We start from the raw sequence: 10,315 nt of genomic DNA on the forward strand, positions 1-10,315 counted from the left end.
TGCTTTAGGACCACAGCTTGACAAGTTCATTCATGCTGAACTGGAAGTGGACTGGGGCCCAAAATAGCCTGTGACCACATGAGGAGAGGAGGCCGAGATGACAGGCACCCAGCTTGCAAGCAGGTGCTCATTTATTTCGCATGCAGCCACTGTTGGAGGTCAGGGCCTATTTATTGGAACATGATGTGACTGCATCACTTCTGTTAAAATGCAAACAAAGAACAGTGTCATCCCAGTGACACTGGGAACGGTCCTTTTAATGAGGTGCATGAATAACAGACTGTCTCGTTGGAAACCTGTAACAGAAATCACAGAATCACAGAATGGTTTGGGTTGGAAAGGACCTTAAGATCATCCAGTTCCAACCCCCTGCCATGGGCAAGGACACCTCACTCTAGACCATGTCACCCAAAGCTCTGTCCAATCTGGCCTCCCAAAAATGGGAGCTCTTGTCCTAGACATATTTTTTCTCTCTAGATTTTGTCTCAGAATGCCCCCACCACTGTTTGCGGGTCCTGCCAAATGCAAGTGTTCTGTTTTGAATTGGATACTCAGAATCATGAAAATGTTGTGTGGAAGTCCCCTCTGCAGGCCTTCAAGTGAAAACATCTTCCCTAAAACCCAGCTTGGGCCTTCCAAACAGCAAACTGTGGCCACCACATCTTGTATTGTCTACTACTGTTAAGAAGTATCTGCCATCTTTGTACCTCTCCATCGGGTGGTTGTAGGCAGCACTAGCTCACCTCTCAGACAGCTCTTTGCATCCTAAGCAAGCCCAGCTCCCTCCACCTGACCATGGGGGTACATCCTATGGGCCCATGAACACACGGGCTGCTCCTAATGGGTCCTGCCAGTTTATTCATGACCTGGCAAGGAGAGCCAAGGCCAGACACAGCAACCCAGGTGTGGCCTCACCACCACCGAGCAGTGCAGAGTAAGTAACCTCTCGGCTCTGCCTGCCTTCCTCCTACCCAGCAGCCCATGGGCTTTCTGTGTGAGGAGTTGCCGTCAAAAGCCTCTCATGAGTTCTCTCCCTCTGTGAAGTTGCCCAGTTGCTTTTTGAACCTCTGTAAAGGTTTGCATTTACAGCCTCCTCCAGCAAGGAGTTGTACAGATTTCTTGCACAGCATGTAAAGAACCACTTCCTTCTGCTTTTGGAGAGCTTGCTAATGGCTGGTTTCATAGAATGGTTTGGGTTGGTTGTACAAGAAAGCACAATCATAGAATCAACTAGGCTAGAAAAGACCTTTAAGATCATCAAGTCCAACCTCTATTGCAGGACTGCCAAGGCCACCACTAAACCATGTCACTGAAGGCCTCGTCTACACGGTTTGTGAACACTTTCAGGGACAGTGACTCCACCACTGCCCTGGGCAGCCTGTTCCAATGCTTGACTGACCTTCTGGGGATGAAATTGTTCCTAATATCCAGCCGAAACCTCCCCTGGTTGAGGGCTTGAGGCTGTTTCCTCTTGTCCTGTCACTTGCTACTTGGGAGAAGAGACCAGCCACCTCCTGGCGCCATTCTCCTGTCAGGTGGTTGTAGAGAGTTATAAGGTCCTCCCTGACTAAACCCCCCCCCCAGGTCCCTCAGCCGTTCCCCATCACACTTGTGCTCCAGGCCCTGCACCAGCTCTGTTGCCCTTCTCTGGCCCTGCTCCACCACCTCAATGCCTCTCTTGTAGTGGGGGGCCCAGAACTGAACACAGGATTGGAGGTGCAGCCTCACCAGTGCCCGGTACAGGGGGATGATCATTGCCTTGGCCCTGCTGGACACACTATTGCTGATACAGGCCAGGATATTGTTGGCCTTCATGGCTGCCTGGGCACACTGCAGACTCATGGTCAGTGGCCATCAGTCAGCACCCCCAGGTCCTTTTCCACCAGGCAGCTTTACAGTCACTCTTCCCCCAGTCTGTAGCCTTGCAAAAACCACTGTATGTATTTATCATCCCCCTGCCCTTCATGATCTTACAGATATCTATAGTAGGGAGGACAAATACGCAACTAAGACAAATGCTATATTCTGCTTTTCTTTCCCTTTGTTCCCTGCAGCATGTGACTCCTCACACTTCATTTAAGTGTCAGCTTTAGAGGCTCTCCCCCATCTTCTGTTTCCTTCTTCTTTGTCTTTATGGCACTCCACCAGTAAACAGCAACTAGGAGTAACTGAGGCTATAAACAACCATTTTCCTGCTCATTTACCTGCATTGTTCTGGCAATTGCTTAATGGTAAACATATGATTTACTGACACAGTTTAGACAGCAATGTTCACAAGTTTAATTCCTTGCCTTTGAAAGACAGCCTAATACAATTTTCCTCTGCATTCCTCCAGGCCATAAAGTCAGGAACAGCCACAGGCAGAGGTGCTGTCAGGACCCCAACTGTGCTATCATGTGAATCTCATTAGAATTATAAATAGCGCTGCTGGACCGAGTGCTGGGGAAAAAAAGCCCAACTTAATCTGTTAAAGAGCTGCGAAGGAGAGCTGTAATTCTTCCTGAAAGATTGCTTTGGCTTCTTGCTCTGCTAATCTGATGTTTGTGTTTATGAGGACAGTCAGTATGCATCCTCAAGCAACAATTTTAATGTCTGGTTGACATATGCTGTTTACATGATTTATAAGTCCCTGATCGTGCAGGCAGGTTGACATTCAGCAGAGAACAGGGTCTGAAGAGGAGACAACCTGCAGGTGAAGAACAACCAGCTGAACCCCACAAAAGCTCACCCAAGTCTCAAGAGGAGCTTTGCTAAGCAAAGGAGCCAGGCTGAGACTGAGGGAGTGCTTCACTTCTAAGCCAGCTATAGGAATCTGACACAGGCTGGAAGCCTCCAAGTCCTCCAAATCATCTGTTCACTCAAGACCTGCTAGGAAATAATCTGGTCATCTCCATGTGAGTGGGAAAATTGATGTGGAGTATAGCTGGTGTCCTGCTAATACTTAAACAAAGGGTTCCCACTCTTTGCCCTGTTGACTCAGTTACCCTGAGTCTGTTGCTAATGGAGGACAATGTTTGTCCTGTGAGTAAGAAATGATGATGCAAAAAGGACATGGGAAGTGGAATTATCACAGTTACGCTTGCCAGGGACTTTTCCCATGCCTGTTAGCCTATCCAAAGAAAACAAAGGGGCCATGAGGTTAAAGGTGATCTCTATTTAAGGCAGAGGCATGCCGATAGGGAAGCACTCTTGACCGTGAGGTTTATGATGCTGCAGAGCCATCTCATACCTAGGAAAGCCCGTAGGGCTGTGAATGAAGGTGGACACAGCCCTGCAACAGGGAACAGGTTGGAGGAGACATGAGGCAGCAGCCGGAAATCCTTGCTATGATATGATCCTTTGAGTGCAAGCTGCTGTTGGGGTGACACTTGGCCTACAGTATAGAAAAAGGAGTAATTCATAAGGGGAGCTGGATCTTGACTTTCCTTCCCTTATGCCTTGGCTGGCAGCCTTTCCTCCTAAAATTGTTGAACGGCACCACCTTGTGGGTGCTTGAAGGCAACGAGACTTTTCCATCTTTCCCGTCTGTTGGCTCTGCAGGGCTGTATTTGAATAGTGAGGCATGCCAAGGTTGATTGATTCTCACACTGCTTGTCAGAGACTAGGCAGCCATCAAGAACAGGGTTCAGGGTTTCGGCTTGTTTTCTGCCAACTGAGTGAAACAGATTTTAGTGCTTAGTGGCCGATTTTCAGAGCTTCACTGATTTTGCCTTTGCTAATGGTCTTACTGGAAAACTGAACAGATTAAATTAAACCTTTTCAATGATAGAGGAATCTCAGAGGAAGAACACTGAACTGTACATTACATATCATATGCACTGTACACAATGTCTTCCCTTTTTCAAAGATGTGAAATTCATGTGTCAGCCAGTCTGTACATCACAAAACTCACTAAAGTCATGAAAGTAAGGTGTCATGGGAGAACTTCCCCTGTACGCTGTTGTGTTTGCCTTCAGGGGCTGATTACCCTGGCAATGACAGCACATGTGCTTAACTGCAGAGTTTCTAGGAAGCATCAGACAGATGTTCATGAATAGAACAACAGCCTGTGACAGCGATTCCAAGACTTTCCAGAAAGCATTGGCTGCCTGGTGTGTATTTTATACAGCAATAGTGTGTGTGTTACCATGGGTGTGCTGGAACCCAGAATGCAAAATAGCCACTAATGAGTCAGTGTGACTGTATGTATAGAGGATCAATATATTTTGGACAAGTGGGATTATCACATATCTATAAATCCCAGAAAACACAATACCTCCTGGAAACCCTCAAATAAGATCTTACAGAGGGAAAGAGATGATGTCCTGAAATAAAGAATATAAGTGTTCAAGGCCAGGTTGGATGGGGCTTGGAGCAACCTGGTATAGTGGAAGGTGTCCCTGCCTGTGGTGGGGATTTGAAACTGGATGCGCTTTAAGATCCTTCCAACCCAAACCATTCTATAAGTCTATATTGTACTCAGACTGTATATTCGGTGGATAAAGAACTGGCTTCAGTGGATAAAGAACTGGCTGGATGGCCTCATGCAGAGTTCTGGTCAATGGCTCAGTGTCCAGCTGGAGACCAGTAACGAGCGGTGTCCCTCAGGGATCGGTGTTGGGACCGGTCTTGTTCAACACCTTTGTCGCTGCCATGGACAGTGGGATTGAGTGCACCCTCAGCAAGTTTGCCGATGACACCAAGCTGTGTGGTTCAGTTGATACCCTGGAGGGAAGGAATGCCATCCAGAGGGACCTCGACGCGCTTGTGAGGTGGGCTGATGCCAACCTCATGAAGTTTAACCATGACAAGTGCAAGGTCCTACACCTGGGCCGGAGCAATCCCAGGCACAGCTACAGGTTGGGCAGAGAAGAGATTCAGAGCAGCCCTGCAGAGAAGGACTTGGGGGTGTTGGTTGATGAGAAAATGAACATGAGCCAGCTTCAGTGTATGCTTGCAGCCCAGAAAGCCACCATATCCTGGGCTGCATCAAAAGGAGCGTGACCAGCAGGTCCAAGGAGGTGATCCTGCCCCTCTACTCTGCTCTTGTGAGACCTCAATTAGAGTATTGTGTGCAGTTCTGGTGTCCTCAACATAAAAAGGACATGGAACTGTTGGAACAAGTCCAGAGGAGGCCACGGGGATGATCAGGGGACTGGAGCACCTCCCATATGAAGACAGGCTGAGAAAGTTGGGGCTGTTCAGCCTGGAGAAGAGAAGGCTGCATGGAGACCTCATAGCAGCCTTCCAGTATCTGAAGGGGGCCTATAGGGATGCTGGGGAGGAACTGTTCATTAGGGACTGTAGTGACAGGACAAGGGGTAATGGGTTAAAACTTAAATAGGGGAAGGGTTTTACTGTGAGGGTTTTGAGGCACTGGAATGGGTTGCCCAACGAAGTTGTGAATGCTCCGTCCCTGGCGGTGTTCAAGGCCAGGTTGGATGAAGCCTTGGGTGAGATGGTTTAGTGTGAGGTGTCCCTGCCCATGGCAGGGGGGGTTGGAACTAGATGATCTTAAGGTCCTTTCCAACCCTAACTATTGTATGGTTCTATGATTCTATATCAGTAAAATGGAACAGAATCTTTAGCAGACTATAGATAGGAGAGCAGAGAAATGAATCCCCTTCTATTGCCCATGGTGAGAACTAAACACAAATTATTAAATTGTCAATCACATTTTTCAAACCTATTTCTCACACTCAGTTTCAGTTTTAGAAAGAGTGTTCTGCTTTTACAGCATTGCCCACCCAGGGTTTTTCTAGGCATAGTGACAAGGGCAGGTCATGCTGGGTGCAAGGTTATGCCAGAGACATGCTGAGAACACATGGGCAAAGTGGTGAAAGCCACGTGGTCCATGAAGTTAGGAGGAAGACTGCCTAAAGTAGGGATCTGGTAAGGAAAAACGAACCAGTCTTAAGAGACATTGATGGGGATTTTCTCTTCACTGTCCTGGACATGCCAATGTGGGAGAAAAGATGAAGATGCTCTCTTAAAACTTCAGAAAATTGATGACAGCAGGAACCTCCCTGGGCCTGTCAGAGACTCATATCGGCTGTTGAATGGCAGTGGTGGCTATGATGGGGATGTACAGGCTGAGGATGTGAACAGTAAATGTTTGCAACCGCGATGAAAGGGAGTGAGGGAGCCCCTCTAGTGGGAGAATCCAAGAAAGGGAACCACAGGCATCAGCTGGGAAAATGATCCCTGCAGCAGTGTTCAGTGTGGTCACATAGAATCATAGAATGGTTTGGGCTGGAAAGGATCTATAAAGCTCATCCAGTCCAACCCCCTGCCATGAGAAGGGACATCTTCAACCACATCAGGTTGCCCAGAACCACAGCCAGCCTGGCCTTGAATGTCTCCAGGAATGGTGCATCCACCACCTCTCTGGGCAAACTATTTTATGATTGTATGATTCTAAGAGGGAAGAATTCATCCCTCACTTCACAAACTGGAAACTGGGATAGACACACAGTCAGTGATATCAGAGGCAGCCAGTGGTTCTTAGCTTTCCATGGTATTATTTTTTAACATACCTGGATCCCTGGGCTCTGCAGCAGCCCTGAAAGTAAAAGGACCAAAGAAAGGCTTTAATAGAAGCCCCAGTTGTTCGTCAGACCTGATAGGGTCAGACTTGATAGGGTCAGACCTCACCAGAGGCTTTTCTGGAGCTCTTCAGAGGAGAACCATTCCCATTAAAATGTTCCAGTGTTCCCACTGAAGACTCCAGTAGCATTGAACAAGCAGACGTGCTTTTCAGTGCTTAGCCTACCTTCAGAAGGTGAGGCGTGCACAATGTCACCAATGGCTTCTGAAGCAGCGTCTCTGAGGGAGGAGTCCCCACTCATGTCACAGGGTGGCTGCTGAAGCGTGTGAGGTGTCCAACACTGGTGCTAAATCAGAAGCTCCAAGTTATTTTTCTTGGACTCCATCTACTTTTACAGAAAAGTGAGGAGCTTCAGTGTGTCCTTCTCACAGCTCTATGTAATGTCTCGATCTTTAGCTCATCTCAAATGGCACCAGATGTTGCAGTTAGGGACAGCAGCCCCTGTGAATAGTCTGTCAGCATCACTACAAGGGAAAACAAAGGGAGGGCCACCTCAGGTTGAGGTTTTGCCACCATCCATGATGCCAGGGAGATCAGCATCCCCCCAGTCTAACTCCTGGGTTTTTGATTCACTGACCACAGCTTGGTGCAGAAATGCAAAGCCTGAGGTAAGGAGGGAGAGGGGACAAACCATGCTGAGTGTGCAACAAAGTCAACTGCAGCAGTCCCAGAACATGAACATAGGCCATGGCCCTTCATTAGCCTGCATTTTTCTAGGGTGGTACCCAGAGGAATTGTGCTGCCAGTGCTGCATCTCTCCTGCAAATTATCTCCTATCCCATTAAGAAAAGAGGACCATGCTGATGTTTTGGTTTCATTTCAGTACCTTGCTATTGAGATGTTGAACAAGTGTTTGCAAAGGCAGTCTGGCACGAGTTACCCAGGGAGGTGACTATAAACCTGAGTTTGTGGAGACTTCATTGTATGGAGGGGAGGAGCTGCTTCTTGAGCTGATTTATTTCTGCCTCTCACCTTAGTTACTTCTTAGTTAAAGTTCTTTCCTCATCACCAGTTACGAACTTTATCAAAAGGAGATGGTTTTACTCTTGATGGGCAGAAGACTTTTTAAACAGAATATAGGAGCGATTAACTTAAATCCTGCAGTATGGGGAAGCAATCCAACATCCTTTGGGGCATTACTGATGAATGTTTCAGTACATTTAATGAGGCACAAATAGAATTTATTTTTCTGTCCTGAATCAACCAGATAAATGAGCCAGAGGCCTCAGTGAGTGAAAGGGTGGCTTTGTGAAGGCCTTTAAATTCTGCTTTAATGTTCAACAGCTGTTAGCTGGGATTTTGCTAAAGGCAGTTTCAGGGTTCTGGTATTTATAGTATTTGTATTGTCCAAGATGATATTTTCCTGGGTGCCGATGAATGAGCCTCCCACAGAATGTTCATGGTCCAAGCAAACACTGCACCTCAATGGATTTAATGGGAAACCACTGTGCCCAAAACATCCTTTAAGCAGCCTTATGGAATTTCCTGCTTCTGTTTTGCTAGTAATCCATCTGCTATCAAGTGAATTCTCACTGGCCAACTTCACATGTACATTAAACCATAGAGAAGAAGGAAACAGATGACCAGCTGCAGGTTAGCAAGCTCTGAACACGTTATATGGGGTAGTAAAAGCAAGTTGTCAATGACAGTCACCATGAGTGCCCTGTTCAAGGAATCCACTATTCCAATACAATTCTTTGAACAAAACATTAGAGATAATAAAGTCCAGTAGAATTTTACTTGGACGAATACACTTATCAGGTATTTCTGAAGTGCTTATTGTTAATCAGACAGCACACTTATCCCAGATTAAAAGGCCATTGCAGAATAATCTTTCTGTAATAATTAGATTCTGTAATAATGATTTATTTTTTTATTAGAGTGGTAAGATTTCAGTAATACTAACAGTAAATTCACATCTTTACATGTAAGATATCTTCCCCTTTTGTCCAGGAACCATATGTTGAGCGTAACACTGTAAGAAGATCCCTGAATAACTCAGAAAAACACTGTATTTCTCGCAGGCTCACAGTAACCAAATTACTTTAAAAGCTGAAATCACCATCAAAATGTGAAAAACGTATCTGTCCAGGAGAGGTTTAAAAAGCATCTTGATCCCAACTGAAATAGTAAATGGTGTTTTTTTTCAGTTTCACCCTTCTAAACAGTTCCTGCTCCCTTGGATGCTCTCTTTATGAGTCAAACCTGATTCTGTTCACCTCCTAGACTGCACTTTGGGCAAGAGGGAAGCCACAACAAATACTTCATGAGGTAGGGTACTTTCTTTTTAGCCACATTTCAAAATTCAAAGAAATAAACAGAAACTCCCAAACTCCTAATCTTCTTCCAGTTCCGTGTTAATGTCTTCCATTTCTAATGAAGCTATGTTTTACACATGCATTATGCTTGTGATAAAATTCAGAAGCAATGCACTGCCATCAAACAAGTGCCCTCAGCTCCAGCTTTTCTAAACTCCTGGAAAAAACAAAATAGGCCAAAGTCAGGGGCCACCACAGCAGGCAGACCTGTGCCATTTAATACCACACAGAGGGGAGAAAACCATGCAAAAGACTCCCCTGGTTTTGTACTGGGCTTCCTGGGCAGAACTAGGGTGTAATCTGTCATTACAAGATCAGCTGTGATTACAGATGTTTTCATATCCTGGACATCCTGGGCCTGTGATGTAGATGTGATTGATTGCCATAAGCCCAATGGCCATTCTTTATTAAGGGATTTTGGATTCCCTTTTCCTTGGAGATACTCACAGAATATTTTTCCCTTGACTTTTGTGTGTCTTTGCACCAAGTTGAACTCCATGTGGGCTATAACCAGTGGGCAAAGACACAGCGTTTCCAAGTTTGGTCTGTAAAACTGAGCCACGTAAAGTGTGTGTGTATGTTTTCCCCTACCTGCAACATGGAAATAAAGAAATTAATGTAATTCCTGGGGTATAGTAATGATTTACTACTAGGAGAAGCTCTGTGAGAGCTTTAGACAAAAGGGCCTAGCCACTTCAGTAGTGATTCACCTCTATTCCACATACTAAAGTCCAAGTTTCAGATGCTTTGGGTTAGGAACTGGGGAACCAAAATGTGTCTCTAAGTGCTCAACTAATGCCTGAGCCAGAGCATGCTGGAGTCAGTGGTAACCTCCCTGTGCCTTTCAGCAGGCTTTTGATCTGGCCCTGAGCATGCACATGGTTTATTGTGACTGCGGGTACAAGACAGGCAGTACCATGTACAAATGACTGTGTAGCAGCATTTCCATGCATAACCACAGTAACGGTGGGTGAAGACTGGACATATACCTGTTTATTCCAACCCTATGAAAAAAACTCCCTAAAGAGAAATGCTTGTGCTGTGGAACTGAACACCCAGAACTTTGGAAGATGTGCTACATCTACACCCAGTTTTGTGAGTGGCTTTGGTTTTCTCTTTGGAGACCCCAGACAGCATTTGGAGATGTTCAGATTCGATACTTGAATACTCTCTGTTTTGAGTACACTGAATAAATGTTTGTGTCCTTGCTAAATGGAAAAAGAAAAAAAAAATTGCTGTATTTTCCCTGTTTCCATATCAAAAAGGTGAGACACCATCTTACTGAGAGCTGTTGATATATAAGGCACATAGAAGCCCTCCTTCCTTGCACACAAGTTGCCCTGAAGAATGTTTAGCTCGCTTTTTTTCTGTGAATTTTATTTTGGGCAGGTCCTTGTGCCTCATCCCACAA

This window comes from Pezoporus wallicus, unplaced genomic scaffold (genome assembly GCF_028554395.1).
Source record: "Pezoporus wallicus isolate ANWC-B61680 ecotype Strahan unplaced genomic scaffold, APGP_CSIRO_Pwel_v1 contig_7339, whole genome shotgun sequence".
Taxonomy (NCBI): domain Eukaryota; kingdom Metazoa; phylum Chordata; class Aves; order Psittaciformes; family Psittacidae; genus Pezoporus; species Pezoporus wallicus.